The sequence below is a fragment of the Mustela nivalis genome, assembly GCF_964662115.1.
Source record: "Mustela nivalis genome assembly, chromosome: 3".
In the NCBI taxonomy this organism is placed as follows: Eukaryota; Metazoa; Chordata; class Mammalia; order Carnivora; family Mustelidae; genus Mustela; species Mustela nivalis.
In genome coordinates, this window is record NC_139022.1 from 32,487,237 (window position 1) to 32,503,320 (window position 16,084).

The 16,084-nt window shown below is 51.5% G+C and overlaps 1 protein-coding gene across 2 annotated transcripts in view; it reads left to right on the top strand.

Annotated features, from left to right (window-relative positions):
• Positions 1-16,084, top strand: part of ADAMTS2 (ADAM metallopeptidase with thrombospondin type 1 motif 2) — a 217,824-nt gene that overhangs the window by 124,642 nt on the left and 77,098 nt on the right. The window lies entirely within an intron of this gene.

A 16,084-nucleotide genomic window follows, 5' to 3' on the forward strand; every position in this document is an offset into this window, starting at 1 on the left:
TCTCCAGACACCCCAGACGCCCAGCACCTAGGTGTGCTCCCTAGCTGGAAGCTTGCAGAACTCCATGGTTTAGGGGTTTTCTGGAGGTTTGATTGGCTGTGGGTGATTGAACACAATCCCCAGCTCCTCTTTGTCCCTAGAGACCCCAGGGTGGGGAGAGAGGGCAGTGCTAGAAGTTCTAACCTTCTAATCCCCTCTGGGATGGTCGGCTCCTCTGGCTGCCAGCCCCCCATCCTGAAGCTGTCTAGAGCCCAGCAAGAGTCCTCATCAGCATGAACTCAGGTACAGTTGAAAGAGCTGCTCCCTGTCCCTCAGACATTACAGGGTTTAGGAGATCTGTGTCAGGAATGGGGGGTTTGAGGGGCAGAGACCCGTATGTATTTATTATTAAATCACACATGGGTTGACTCCTGGTCCCACCATTACCTGGCATGGAGGGTCCCTCTGTCGCATATGCGTCGAGCTGCATGAGCCAGGAGGTGGAAGTCTCGAACTTTCTCTTGGTTTTGCCAGTCAACTTCAGTTTTTTTCATGTATACCTTTGGGTTCCAACTATACCCCAACTTTGGATAATAGGATGTTTTGGTTAGTTTTTTGAAAAGCCTGAGAAATGCAAACATTCTTAAATTGAAACATATTTTATCATAGCAAAAAAAAAAAAAAGGATTTTAGGAGATAAATTGGTGGAACTGAGGAAGAGTAGTTGGGTCAACTCTCTTTTCCCTGTGGCATTCAGCAAGCGTTTATTGGACATGTGCTTGTCCCAGGGCAAGGCAGCCAGCCAGGGGCTCAGAGAGAAGGGGCGATGGGGAATGTCTGTCCCTCTAACCTGAGCTCTGCCTCCCAGTGTGGTGGGGGAGATGAGGCACCCTGCCTCAATGTGCGTCCTCCTGACAGCTAATACCCTGTGTCCTCATTCAGGGCTGTGTACTCCTGGGAGTGAGTCCCCGGGGGCTGATGGAAGTCACATCCCCGTTGGTGGTCTTGGGGAGGAGGGAGATTGAGGAATCACGAGTTCGTAAGAAAGGATATCCAACAGAACCTTCTTCAGGACTAGAAATGCTCAAAATTCTGCCCTTTCCAATGCAGCAGCCACTAGCCAGACCTCAAGCACTTCAAATGTGGCTGATGTGATGGGAGAACTAATTTTTTTTCTTGAGTTGGAAAGATGGAAGAGCTTTATTCAACAAAATTGGTCTTAATTGATTTTTGTAAATACACAGTATGTGTTTAACCCCCGTTTTGTAAGTATATATTTAGAGATGGATAAATAAGTAGACAGATACTCACGTGTATATTCCTTTTTTTTTTTAGTAATTTTTTAAATTAACATATAGTTTTTATTTTCCCCAGGGGTACAGGTCTGTGAATCATCAGTCTTACACAATTCCCAGCACTCACCATAGCACATACCCTCTCCAGTGACCATCACCCAGCCACCCTATCCCTCCCCCCTCCCCTCAGTTTGTTTCCTGAGATTAGGAATCTCTTATGGTTTGTCTCCCTCTCTGATTTCATCTTGTTTCATTTTCCCCTCCCTTCTCCTATGATCCTCTGTATTTTTTTCTCAAATTCCTCATATCAGTAAGATCATATGATAATTGTCTTTCTCTGGTTGACTTATTTCGCTCAGCATAATACTGTCTAGTTCCATCCACATTGTTGCAAATAGCAAGATTTCTGTTTTGATGGCCGCATAGTATTCCATTGTATATCTATACTGCATCTTCTTTATCCATTCATCTGTTGATGGACATCTGTGTTCTTTCCATAGTTTGGCTGTTGTGGACATTGCTGCTATAAACATTCGGGTGCACCTGCTGTTTTGGATCACTACATTTGTATCTTTAGGATAAATATCCAGTAGTGCAATTGCTGGGTCGTGGGGTAGCTCTATTTTCAACTTTTTGAGGAGCCTCCATGCTGTTTTCCAAAGTGGCTGCTTCAGCTTGTATTCCCACCAACAGTGTAGGAGGGTTCCCCTTTCTCCACATCTTCACCAACACCTGTCATTTCCTGGCTCGCTAATTTTAGCCATTCTGACTGGTATGAGGTGGTAGAAGAACTTAATTTTTATGTCATTTTAGTCTCAATACAATTTTAAAATTTTAAACAATTTTTTGACTGTGGTAAAATACATGTAAAATTGACCACCTTCCCCATTTTCAAGCATACAGTTCAGTGGCGTGAACATGTTCCCACAGCCATGCAACATCACCACCATCCATCCCGAAGTCTTTCATCTTGCAGAGTGGAAACTGTCCCCATTAAACACTAACCCCCACTGTCCCCTCCTCCAGTGCCCAGCAAGCACTATTCTACTTTCTGTCTCTGTGATACTGACTACTCTAGGTATCCCATGTAAGAGGACTACTTGTCCTTTTGTGACCGGCTTGTTTCACTTAGCAGAATGTCCATCTTTTTAGAGCTGAATAATAGCCCATTGTGTGTCTCTACCATGTTGTATTTCTTCATTCCCCTGTCAAGGGCCGCTGGAGTTGCTCCCACTTCTTGGTTATTATGGAATGATGCGGCTGTGCACATGGGTATATAAATATCTCTCCATGCCCCTGCCCTCAGTTCTTTTGGGAATATACCCAGGAGTGGAACTTTAGGATTATAGGGTAGTTCTATTTTTTATTTTTTGAGGAACCTGCATACTGTTTTCCACAGCAGCTGCAGCATTTTCCATTCCCTCCCAATGGGGCCCGAGGTTCCAGTTTCTCCACATCCTCACCAACACTTGTTGTTTTGGATGGTAGCCATTCAATGGGTGATTAGACTTCTTTGTAATTAATTCACATTTGGATTTAGATCACCATTGTGGCCAATGGCTCCCTTCTCATGGCCTTGAGACCTTAGGGTGCTGGTTCACTTGGAGCTGCAGCCAGAGCCCTGAGTGGCCCTGAAAGGCCTGGCCTTGGCCTCTGGAAGTACACAGCTGGTTATGGGGCTTCCCAGCCCAGAGCCAAGCCAGCAACGTGGAGGACAGATGTGGAGGCAGCTGGCCCGGACTGTGCTCCAAGTGAGGCATTTGGTCAGCTGTGAGGTCATCCAGGGATAGGGTGGAAACACTTCTAGCATCTGAGGCTTGGAGATCAGTCCTGGGATGGACACAGCCTATCCCCTGAGAAAGACTATAAAGGCTGTGGGAGGAGGGTCAGGTGGGGGTTCTGATGGCAGGAACCGAGGGAATGTGGGCTCTGAGGACGAGCAGAGGCCAGGGTGGGTGGGAGGCAGGTGTGGTTGGACCCTAGCAGCTCACAGCTGGGCTGGTTTCCCCTCATCATTCAGGGTGATTTTGCCCATAGGGCTCCCTTCAGGGTCTCTTTGTGACAAAGTCTGGGCTGGGATATGTGGATCCTGGTATTGCATAGACATTTCAGGTTCCTCAGTTATCCATGTGCTCCCCTCCCTTGCTTCTAATCTGGGGCTGTGTGGCTAGTTTTATTTAATGTGCTCTGTGTAAGGAAGTAATGTGTGTCACCTCTTAGGCAAGGCAATTAACACCCAGTGTGTCCCCTCCCTCCTTTTTTTCCCTAACATGGTGATCTTTGGAGCCGTACATCCCAGTAAGTGCCGGTGCCAAATGGGGCAGGACCATTCAGGCTGCACTGGACTATGATGTGTATAAGGAAACACATACCAGCTCTATTGTGTTGAGCTCCTGATGGAGTGCAGACTTTGTTATGAGTGTAGCTCATCCTGGGCTGACTAGTACACCTGACCCCTGACCATTCAATCAACAAATGTTCATTGGGCATCTTCTATGTGTAAGACAAGGGGTATAGCCGTAAGCAAGACAGGACATAGCTGTAGCTTGCATTCTGGTGAGGGACATAGACAATATTCAAGTGAAAATTAAAAGAGACATTGCAAATAAAGACAATGAAAGAAATAATAAAATAGGTGGAGAAGGGCTGAGAAAGGTGGGTCACTTTATACAGGTGGTCAGCAAGGACATGCACAGAAAGTAACACTGGAGCTAAGACTTGACTGATAGTGGATGACTGTGCAAGGATCAGAAGAGAATGTTCAGAGAAACAGGTGGTGCAAAGGTCCTCAGGAATGAGGTCAGCACATTTGAAAGTGAGAAGGGGCTCCTGTGGGGAACAATGGGCCCAGGTAGGCAGGGAAGTTGCAGGTGAGTGGGGCCAGTCACTGGATGTGGAAAGGGACTTGGATGTGACCTTAAGGACAGTGGGAAATTGCTAGAGGTACCATTTCCTTCCTGCATTAGTGGACAAGGCATCTTATTCCCTTTCTTTTTTTTTAAAGGGAAATGGGAGTTAATCAGTCTGTCCCTCTTTCCATCTTGGACTCTTTGGAAGGTGAAAATAGTTGGAAATGTTTGCTGAGCGTCATAAGAGCTACCTGGGTGCAGAAAAAGTCTCACGGCATTCAGATTCCCCACCCGCATCAATCTATTCCAGCACCTCCTGTCAGGTCCCATTTTCTTCTTTTCCTCCCTAAATCTAGAAAATAACATTCTTCATTTAGTAAAATATACTATATCTAACACAGACAATATATTATTTATGATGTAAAATAAGAATATATTCCTGTAGGTATGTGAATATTTACTCCTACTACCTCATTTTAATGGCATCATATCAAATCACATAGAGTACTTTTTATGTAACTGATTATTGATATGACATATTCATATAGCAAAATTAATTTCTCTATCAGAGGTCAGATCAGCCACTAAGCTGTATTGAACATCCTTACAGCTCAATCTATTGCTCATCCTTTACTACTATTCCTTAAACTGTGTCCCTAAAAGTGCAGTGTCTGGTTAACAGGTATGTGCATTCTAAAGCTTTCTATGCCAGAATGTTCTCTGTTAGGTTTCATCTATTCACATTCCATGGAGCAAATGCCTGTGTCTAAGAGGGTGCTGGGGCCTTCTGAGCACTGGGACCAGGCTGTGGGCACTGGCCTCATTCTCTGGGGCCCTCACACTGTTTTTTTAGCTCTCGAACACCAGAATCTCAAAGGTTGCTAGCAAACCCAGGTTGAGGCCCTGTCCCCTTGCCCCAGGGGTCCTTAGCCTAGTCAGAGAGTCTGGGAAGCACATCTGAGAGCCTCTATCCACTGCTGGAGGGAAGAAGGATCTCCCAGTGCTGGGAAGGCTGTGAGGGTGGAGCTGTATGGTCTATCTAGCCACGCTGGCTCCTCCAGACTCCATTCCTGCACTACTGCTGGGCCCCACCTGGGTACCCTGCTTTGCTGTGGCTCTCCACAGCTGGCCCCCTTCTGCGGCCATCTTATTCCTGCTCCTGCTTCTCCCCACCTTCAACCCTGACTCATGCTGTGGCCTCCACTGGACCCAGCCCTGGGAGTGAGGGGCCTCCCTCTGCCCGGACTCCCCTGTTCCACGGGCTGTCTCAGTGTACTGAGACCTGCTGTTCCATTTGACCCTTTCTCCTTAAAATGGGCTCCCTGCTCTGTCTGGTGCTCCCAGGCTGTGCTGCAGTCAACATGCCTGAACACACCTGCTGGGTATATTGGGGCATCACCACATTTTCACAGACCTGCTCTGCCAGCCCCTGAACTAGTCTCTGCTTCCAAACTTGGTGCTGTGGCTATGTGTGCTCGGCGGCCCCAGGAGCCATGGTAGGATGCCGCCTCTATGTTTGTGACCCCTCCAGTTCCCTCGCAGGCACAGATGGTGGCTATTCTCCTGGCTCAGGTGATGGATATCTTATGGGAGGATTAGAGCCCTGATTAAAGGAACATGTTCACACGTGCATTTTGAAAAGTACAGTGTGTGCCAAGACTTCAGGCAATCTACAACCTGGGCCTAAAACCAGTGCTGCTTATGTGGCTTATAGCCTTTAGCTGAAAGCCTAATCCTGCTCTTCCTGAGAAACCAGAGGCCTTGGTGTCGTTTGGGATTTCAGCATCCGCAAGGACTAGAACTGCCTTCATCCCTTTGCCCTTCTTGTAGGTGTGAGGCAGACTATCACAGTGGGTGATGGTCTGCCCTGGAACGTGACCAACAATCCTCTCTTTGCCCCTGGGAACATCCACCAGAGGCCGTAGAGACCACTGAGGCCACCACAGTCTGCCCCAGAAGTGCCACTCTTTTTGGATGGCAAACGTTTTAAAACATCAATTTGATATGAAACCAGCCTTGAGCATATTACTGAGTTAAAGCAAAATGCACTGAACTTTGAAAGATAAACAGATTCTCAAGCAAGGTTGCCAAAACTACAGCCCAAGGGCCAAATCTGACCCATTGGCCTTTTTTTTTTTTTTAAATAAAGTTTTGGGACACAGCCATACCCACTCATTTTGTGAATTGTCTATGGATGATTTTGTGTTATCACACAGAGTGGCTGGGACAGTCCACAGTGCTGAACATAGTCACTCCCTGGTGCTCACGAAATATTTGTTATCCGGCTCTAAAGAAATCTCCCACATGCTTTGAGTTCACCTTGAGTTGTGGCCCCAGTGCTCTAGAGTTTGCATTCCCATCCCACTGCATCAGTTGCACTGACTCTCCGTACAGCCAGCTTTGGAGGGGACCAACTTTGGAGTCAGAAGTGGCTACATCCTAATCCTGACTTTTATCTACCCGGCAAAGTTCCTGCCTAGCCCTGTGCTTCGTTTCTTCATCTTTACACTTCCCACACACTCTGAGAACCCATAAACACTTGCACAGTCCCCAGGAGATGAGGTGCCCATCACCCTTTATAGACCATCAGTCCTCTGCAGCTGGAGCAGCCCTTTCCTGCAGGCTGATGTTAGGTACCTCACCCTCGAGCTGAGCTCCACCCTCTCCCAGCTCAGACCTCCATCCATCCCCACCCCACCATAGCCTTGCCAGCTCAGTGGACCTGTGAGGCCACTTTGGGGATTCTTTCAAAAATAATTAAATGAGCTGATCCTAATAATCATTTTGAAACAGCAGAGAAGGAAAGGCAGATTTCCGGGCAGACAGGGCTGTCTCTCCCAGCTGTGTTAACTGCCTGTGTTCTGGAAGCATCCCTGAGCCCCCAGATCATCTCTTCTGTGGAGGGCAGACATACTCCTTAGGCCTACAGAGAACTGTGCTCTGCAGAGGCTTCTGTGCTTTCCGAGTAGAGACCATACCCTTTGACCTCCCTTCTCCTCCAGCATGGGGACAGGCCTCTGTACAGTATGTTCTTAAACAAGTTTTGTTGAATGAATGATTTCTCTCTCTGCCAGGATTCCAATATTTTTCCTCTTTTCTTTTCTAATTTAATCCAGAAATTGGCCTGGGTTTACCAAAGCCCTGCCAGGGTTTGCAAATAATCAGAGGCATACAGGCTCATTTCTCACCAACTTCCAAGAATGTTGGGGCCATGTGATGATGGTGGGGAAGGCAGTGGCAGGACAGGAATGTTTTCTGCTGGTCCCCCAGGGCACAGGGGGAGGGGGGGCAGTATCATCTTGTGAACTGGCCCTGGAATTGCAGACTCACCAGGGCAAAGGCGCTGCCCCCAGTCCCTGTTCACGTGTCTCTGGCTCTGGTTCCTGGGAAAGAGAAAACTGTCTCTGGAGCCGGACGCTGAAACTGGCTTCCCATAAGTTGAAGGGAAGTGAGCAGGGCTCTCTGGCAAGGCAGGGAGCAGGGGGCATGTTTGGGATTGGGCCTGGCGGGAGCACAGGGTAGGAGAACGGAGAGCAGAAGTCCACAATGGCATAGCAGCTCCCCCAGAATCCGGGCCATGCTGGCACCATGGGCTGTAGTGGGGCATCCCACTAGCTGAGAACATGGCCCTGTGCGCTGCCAGGAGATACAGCCATCCAGGCCGGTAGGGTGTGTGTGAAGCTGATAGAACGCTTGAGACAGGGCCCCACTCTCCTATGCTGACAGGAGCCAGGTGGGAGGGGTAGGCCCAGGTGAAGGAGGCTGCGGGCAGTAGGGAGTGGTGGGGACTGGGGCGTGGAGAGACCTCACCCCCAGAGATTCTCTCCTGGGTCCCGCTCACTTGTGACCATGGAGGAAAAAGCGGACCCAGTGTTGCCAGCTCTTTTTTTTTTTTTTTGGTCATGGGAAGCTGGAAATCCACTTTTTGGGAAATCTAATTATTTTTCAATGTCAGCAACAAATTGAAATTAAGACCTCACATTGCACAAGTGAATCAGAACACGACCGCAGGACAAGTCTGGCTGGTCAGCTGGTGGATGGTTCCTTCTGGTCTAGAAGAAAGGAGGTGACTGCCTGCCCTGCTGTGTCCTATGATCGAGGATAATTAATGCCACCTCCCAGGGCTGGCATGAGCGTGACTCCAGTTAAACACCAGAAAAGTGCTTCTCAGCGTGCCGGGCGGGCCTGCCGAGAGCATCCCACAGACTTGAGCCACTCCTGGCTATGTGTTTTTGCATTGGGCACTCTCTGAATCCCTGGCTTAAGTTGGGCCCCGTTCTGGGCACTGGGGTACAGAAGTGAGTTGTCATGACCATGTGCTCAGAGAGTTTGGAACATGGGAGGGGTGGGCAGCAAAGACAGGAAGAATAACAACAGCCTGGTTAATGCAAGTGCTGATTGTGCAAATAGAGGGTGTTCTGGGGTCACAGGGAAGAGTGCCTCAGATGAGAGCCACTTGAGCTGCCCCAGAGCAGAGGCAGGGGTTAATGCAGGGAGGAGCCTGATGCGTGCAGGTGTTGCTGCAGGCGCTAGAGCAGCATTTGCAAAGGCCCAGTGGCATCACCACATCACAGTATGAGGTTGGGCCTCGCTGGGGTGTAGGGTGCTGGAGTGAGGCAGGACATGAGGTTGGCAAAGCCTTTTGTGTCAGGCTGAGGGGCACCAAAGGGGGTTGATGCCTGAGATCCCCAGCTGTACTGTGACAAGGGAGTGATGAGGCTGGTTTGGGGTCTAAAAAGAGAAACTTCTCTCTTTAAGAGCATGGGGCTTATGCCTTCTGTTTTCAGAAGTGCCTCCCTCTGCAGCCTGAGAAGACTGAGGCTTTATGCCTGGCAGCCACGTATGAGGAGACACTGATGTCTCCGCATCTTCCCAGTGGCCCTGTGAGTTCCCGCTCCTGGATAAGCTCACAGAGACTTCGAGAGTTTGGGTGGCACAACCAGGGCATGGCAGGTGGCATTTACGTGCATTGGGGAGGACGGTCCCTCCCTGGGAACCTGGCCCAGGCCCCTGTCCCCTCCCTGCTGTTGTGGCCTGAAGAGCGAGTGCTCCTGAATCTTCGAGGAAGAGCCTCAGTACATTCTCACCTGGGATCTCTAGGATCAGCCAACAGCGTTAGACATCACTTGCCCCTGCCCCAGACTGTTTTCCATTAACTTCTGTGATTTTCCTCGTTTTCCCCCTGGCTTTCCCATTTATTGTGCCTTCATGTTCTTTCTAAGATTTGCTCACTCAGTCATCCACCTATCTAGTGGGTGTTTACAGAGCACCTGCCTATGCCAGATGCAGTAGTTCTGGAATGTGCCGCTGAGGAAGCCCTGGGGGGGTGCAGGGGGACTGCCTGCACTGAGCTCACATTCCAGGGTGGGGGCGGGGTGGGCAGTGCACATCTCCTTCACCCCACCCCATCCCCCTTGCAGTGATGATGACATAGGTGGAGAAAGTTCTAGTGGGGGAGTGTACCGTGGTACCTTTTTTTCCCTGAAGCATGTGGCACCCCACCCCCACCCCCAGGATTCTCCCCCACCTCCCTCCCCTCTTCAGGAGGCTGCCTGACAGCTGATGTGGAAATCTGGAAGCTGCTTGCCCTTGGCCTCCCTGGGGGAGCTGGTGTTTGTCAACGAGGGAGTTAGAGTCCCCATGGACAAGGAGGGCCAGGCAGCGTCACTCCTCGGTGACAGCTAGAGGTAGCTGCGGACCTTGTCTCTGCAGACTCCAGCAAGGAGGTGACAGCTGAGCTGGAAAAGCAGAGAATGGGGCACCACACTGGGCTCCTGGTCCAGGCCAGCCTGGGATGTCGCTGCCAGCCTGCTCCCTCAGTGCCAGGTTCCCATGGAGTTATCCTGGGGGGCGGGGTCTGGCTTCCCTGCTGGAGGGACGCTTGGTGATGGGTCTTGGGAGGATTAGGAGTTCATAGAAAGGTGTGTCACACATTTAATGTCAAATTCAGGGGTCTGCTTACCTGATTTGCATGTTTAGCACCTAGTAAAGGCCCCAGCACATAGTAGGTGTTGAGTAAACCCCCTTTATTTATTTATTTATTTATTTATTTATTTATTTATTTGACAGAGAGAAATCACAAGTAGGTAGAGAGGCAGGCAGAGAGAGAGAGGAGGAAGCAGGCTCCCTGCCGAGCAGAGAGCCCGATGCGGGACTCGATCCCAGGACCCTGAGATCATGACCTGAGCCGAAGGCAGCGGCTTAACCACTGAGCCACCCAGGCACCCAAGTAAACCCCTTTTGAATAAACAAGCAAGTGAGAGAATTCTCATAAAGTGACTATGGACCTACAGATCCCCATTAAAAAAATAGACTCTACCTGTCCATGGAAGAGATGTCCCAGTAGGCTAAGTGTCCTTGTCCCTTATGTCCTTATGGCCAAAGCTTTTTCTCGACCAGAGATGCTAGAAGCTTGAATCATCACCTCATAGGGATGAGTGGCTTTAATTTCAGATTTGCCAAATTGCGCTCTTGAAAGCCTTTGCCTCAGTTCCCACCTGTGTTTCAGTGGGTGAGTTTCTCAATGTCTCTGAGCTTTCCCACTGGTAAGAGAGGAGTAGTATAGCCCACTGGGCAAGATGTGGGAGGTTAAGTGATGACACGAGGAGCATGCAGCACAGGTCTTGGAGGGTCACAGCTTACCAACGAGGTGCCTTGGTCGTTCCTTTGCCTGTGACATCTGCCAAACCAGCCCAGCTCATGTCCTCAAGAAGCCTGGCTCTCGTAGGGACACTCACCTGCTTTAGGTCAGTAAGGTGGGCAAGGGCCCAGCTAGCACCCTCTGCCTGGCTGGGGAGAAGTTTCCAGTGGAGGGGAGCCTGAAGTTGGTTCCATTCCCTGGAGAGGGAGCCACACCGTTGGCATGTCCCAGGAGTGGGACTGGTGGGGTGGGGCAGGCTTGAGGGTTCAGGCCAGGAGGCCTCAGGAGCATGGAGCTGGCCAGATGAAGGTCATCTTAAAGCTTTGAGAGCTGCTGTTTCCAGAGCCCCCTGGTTCTTGGGGCACAGGTCCAGTGGAGGGAGAGGGCTAACTATCTAATAGACTCATGAGAATATTCGAGATTGTGATGGTGGCAGGGGAGACAGCATCCAAGTTAGCAGAGCAGGCCCGGGAAGCAGGAGATAGCTTGGTGTGGGGTAGGGGTGGTGCATGCAACCCCTCCCTGCCTGAGTCTGGCAACGAAAACTTGTGCCTCCAAGAAGTGTCCCCCTGAGACACCCGGGTTCTCTGTGTGGCAAAGGGCATTCTCTGCCTTCTCTGCCAGGTGGTTCCCTTGCTGCACACTCCAGGGAATTTGGTCTAACCCCAGGTGGGTTAAGGGAGGGCTGATGGGGTAGCTCTGTGACTCAGACTCTGGGGGTGGGAAAGGTCATGTGTCGCACGCAAGGACAAAACTGCTTCCTACTGCATTCAGGGAGGTTCCTTTTGCCCTGGATGTTAGGAAGGGCACTAAAGGCTAGGGAATCACTCTGAGGGAGAGCTATGTTTGTGGCACAGGAGCCTGGCAGGGAGTTGAATGCGAGGAGGAGGCTTGGAGCAAAGCTTCTGAATTTTGCTGGGAGCTCTGAATTCCTCGTGAGCCCTGCCTGTGCTGGGGACACAGATGACAGTCTAAAGTGTCCTGGTTTTCTCAGGCTTTTCTGGGTCAACGCGTGTTTGGCAGGGTCCCTCCCTTCCCTGTCATCATGTGGAGACCTCTGGGGGCCCCGGCAGCCTTGGGGATGCTGGCCTGAGCCCTGGCCACTTTTGCAGTGACGGGGTCAGGTCTGGCTTCGGGACCCTTTACCTGGACTGCCCAGGTGTGCTGGGCCCCACCTGTCCAGATCAGGTGCTGTGATGCCTTGTCCCCTCTGCAGCCTCTCCCTAGTCCACAGCCAGCATAAGACAGGAGCATCTGGACCCCACGCACATCCCTCTGGGGTTCAGGGGAGCCAGGCTGCTGCTCGGACTGGATTATTCACACCAGCCTCCACCATTCTCCCTCGGCACTTAGTGTCACATTGGGAACAGATTCTCCCCTCAGAGTCTAGGCAGGAAGCAGGGTCCATGGCCCTCAGAACCTATCTGTTTGGCCTGGCAGTGTATTAGGGGCAGTGGCAGGGATGGGGCCCCCTGACCCTGGGTCTGACATCGTACTTCTCAGGCCCCTTCCCTGACCTCCTTCATCAACCAGGACACTTTGTCCTCCCCTGTTGCTGTCCCCAGGGATTTCCTGGGTATGATGGCCTCAACTCTTCCTGATGGCATCTTCCCTCTTTCTTTCTTTCTTTGGCTCAGAATGGTGATAGGGCAGCAAAAAACATGAATCATAGAAGGAAGGAAAAAGCATTGTTTTCAAATGACAACAATGGTGCCCAGTTGAACACAGGTGACAGAGATCACAGCATGGATGAAGATCATGTTCAAACTCAAACTGGTTGGGGGGAGGTGAGGATGCCACAAGGTGTTGCCACAAGGGTCTCCTCCCCCAAAAGCTGCTTCTGGATGAGACGCCACATTGGGTCTCCAAGGACTCTGTGGTCAGATAGTGCCAAGGAGCTCCGGGGAACATCAGACAGAGAGACGATGCCCCTGGGCTCTCTGGGGCTGGGGTTGCTGCCAGAAAGAATCAAGATCCCTGCCTTCCCTCTGTTCCTTCCCTGCCAGTGGCCTCAGAGAGACACTAGGCCCTGGCCTGCAGCCTCAGCAGAATCTGTCCTTCCCTGTTCTGTAGCATGACCCCCTTTCAGATGAGTTGTTGGTTAGTGAGTGGGAACATCCAGTCCATGTGGTGGGGTGGCTCTCCATTACCCACAACCCCCAGTGCAGGTCACACACACACACACACACACACACACACACACACACCTGGTGGGCAACAGCGTGGGCTCTGGAAAATGCTTGGCGTGTACTGTTCTCTGACAGGGCTCTTCTGGGTGGTCCCGAGGAGAGCCCCTGGTGGGCCTGGGGGTGAAGCCTGGGAGTGTACTATATGCCTGGGGTTTTGCTGGATGCTTTAAATACAGTATTGAGGCTGGTGCTGGTGACAGCCTGAGGGGTGAGGTTCAGCATCACCACCATTTCACAGGCCAGGACACTGAGCTGCAAACAGGCCACGTGTCAGGCCCAGGTCACAGGGGTGGGAGGGTGGCCGAGCCCAGCCTGGAACCCGTGTGCCCTGACAGAGAGACAGGGAAGGGGCAGCAGAAGCAGTAATCATTACCTACAGGGACTGTTTCCTAAAGCAGCTTTGCTTTTTGTTTGCCTGGTTAACATTTGTCGAGCTTCCACTGGGTTCTGGGCATTGAGCTGCTGGCCTGAAGGTGGAGGAGCCCTGTCTCCACTCTGGGGACTTGCAGAGATGTCCCCAGTTCCAGCAGAGCATGGCCTGGTGTGGGATGGGGGACAGAAACGGTTGGGGTCTTGGGGCTGTGTGCTTGGACCCAATGTTGAAGGAGAGCTCTGCCCTGCTCCCCATGTTTGTTGTATGGGACAACCAGTCCTGCCCATTTGCATTTCATGGCCATTTGGTATTTTGAGCAGAGAGGCTCAGGCTGTGTTTGTACCTGTGTTGCCTGTGAAGCATTGGCTGAGGGAAGATTTGCAAAATGCACGTTTGTTCTCACACTAAGACCAGGCTTCTGCTTCCCCGTCGTGGGTCAGAGACGCGCCCTGATGAACATCTTCCTCCCTGGCTGCCCACAGCACTTTCTCCGTGACACTCCACACCTTTTCCTGAGGGTCCTCAGAGAGACTGGACTTCTTCCCAGTTATTTCAGGGGTTCCCAGAGAAGCCACAGAGCACCTTATGGGCCTGGCTTCCTGAAGCCTCACGGCAAACTTCCGGGCCTGGCCTGTTCCCTGGTGTGGTGGCAGGTGCAGCTTGCACTGCCTCTTAGTTGCTGAAGTTCCGCTCTAGGGAAGAGGTGGTAAGTTTCCTGAAGGTTGGGCATAAGGGATGGGAGCCCAGCTGGCAGCTCTGCCACTGCCTGCCCACGTGGGGAGTCCTGGCCCTGGCCCAGTCCTCCCTTCAGCCACCCGTGCCCCGATCCTCCGGGCAGAGAAGAAAGTCACCTCTGCCCAGCAGACTTCAGCCACTTGCCAGGGCTCACTGGTGGCCCTGGGTGGAGCTCTGTCACAAAGAAGGCGAACTTTTACATTACCATGCAGAGCCTGTGTCCTTCCTTATTGTCTATTCCAGAACAGAAGTTTGGCCGCATTTTTGCATAAGCAAAAGGTGCATTACAATGTATTTCCCCAAACAAGAGAGCCCTTGGCCTCTCTCTGCACAGAGAAGGGCTGCCTGCGGCTTTGAACATTTTCCCCCAAGGTTTAAAGATTCCAGGATCAATTTCTCAAGACAGGGCTCAAGGTCGTTGTCCTGGCTTCCCCTCCTCCTGTAGTCTAGAGCAGAGGAGAGCAGCTTCTCCCCAGCACACAGGTCTTGGGGGAGGTGGGGTTGGGGGGGGGAACACACTTGGGCACTTAGCTGGGGTCTCCGTCATTGCAGGGTACTGACACCACCGCTGTCATACAGAGTGTACCCATTTCCTATCAATTCACATTCTCCAAAGTTACTCACTCATTCATTCATTCATTCAAAACTCTTTACTATTCATTCAAAACTCTTTACTACTCTTTACTAGGTGCTAGACACTGCTAGGGACACAGTAGTGAACAAGGAGGAAGGGTGCTTTTCATAGCAAGTATATAGTCCAGTTTGGGAGCAACTACTTAGGGAGTACTTTTGGCGTGAGCAGGGATGGTCATATTTGGGGGAAAGCATGGGAAAACAAGAGGGCACAGCCAGTGCAAAGGCCCTGAGGTTGGGATAGACTCTCGCTACAAGGTGCACGGAGGCCAGTGACTGGATGGACCACAGTGAGCAAGGCCAGGGCAGCCTGAAAAGAGGCAGCAGGACTTGGATTTTATTCCAGTTGCAGTGGGAATGCCTTGCAGTGGATGGGAATTAAGCTGAAGTGTAACTGCCCCTCCCCCTTTGAAACATGTTTATTACCATGGCTTTGTTCTTGCAGATGCTCTTCAGACATTTCAAGAATTCTGGGGCTGGAGGGAGGAGAGGGAATTCCAGGGATGAGCCACTGCATAAGCAGCTGGAGAGGGCAGCCAGGCTTTGCAGAAGAAGGTGGAGCTGTCAAGACCAGGGACGGGGGGTGGTGAGGGGGGGGTGGGGGGTTGGGGGGGCGGCACCTCCCAGTACAAAGAAGAAGAAGCTAAGCGGAGCACAGGGAAGCCAGCCAGAACCAGCTTCAAGAAGGCCCCGACTGCCATCCTGAGGGGCTGGGGCTGCTCCTGAAGGCATGGGGCAGGGGAATGGGGGGCACTGAGGTCTACAGGCAGAGGAAGAATCTGCTGAGTGGTAACTGTAGTGAAGAAGGCGGCAGTGTGGGCAGGACGAGAGTCAGAAAGGCGCTGAGGAGCCCCCGCCCCTGCCTGCTTGTCTGGGAGATGGGGTCAGGGTCAAGGGAGGACAGGGGAGACATGAGGGAGATGTTTGTAGGTTGCCTCCCATCTTCAGTGACTCTCTGCTACGTCTGTCAGCTCTCTGCTCGGCAGAAGCATTATAAAGCTGTGTTCTTATTAAGGATGCAAGTGTTTCACTGGAAATTTTACTCATCGTTCCCAGTGGTCTCTGTGCCAGGTGGGCCCCGCTGGCTTCTAGCAGCCGAGTGGTATCTAGCAGCATCCTATGGGCTCAAGGGCAGTGGCAGTCTTACAGGTCCCCAAAAGGCTCGTGTTCCCCTGAGAGCAGGGCACGGCCCCCTCCAAAGGCCGGCAGAGGCAGAGGACAGCGGGGGCCCCTATTCTCAGCACTGAAAGGCGTCACAGAGGGAGGCCAAAGCACAGCCCACCGATGCCCCGAGAGGAGTAGGCTGTGGGGAGCCATGGCCCCTCTGGAAAGGACAGAAGCTTCCTTGGGGACAGAGCCACAAAAGGCCCACCACAGTTTGAAGTGACCAG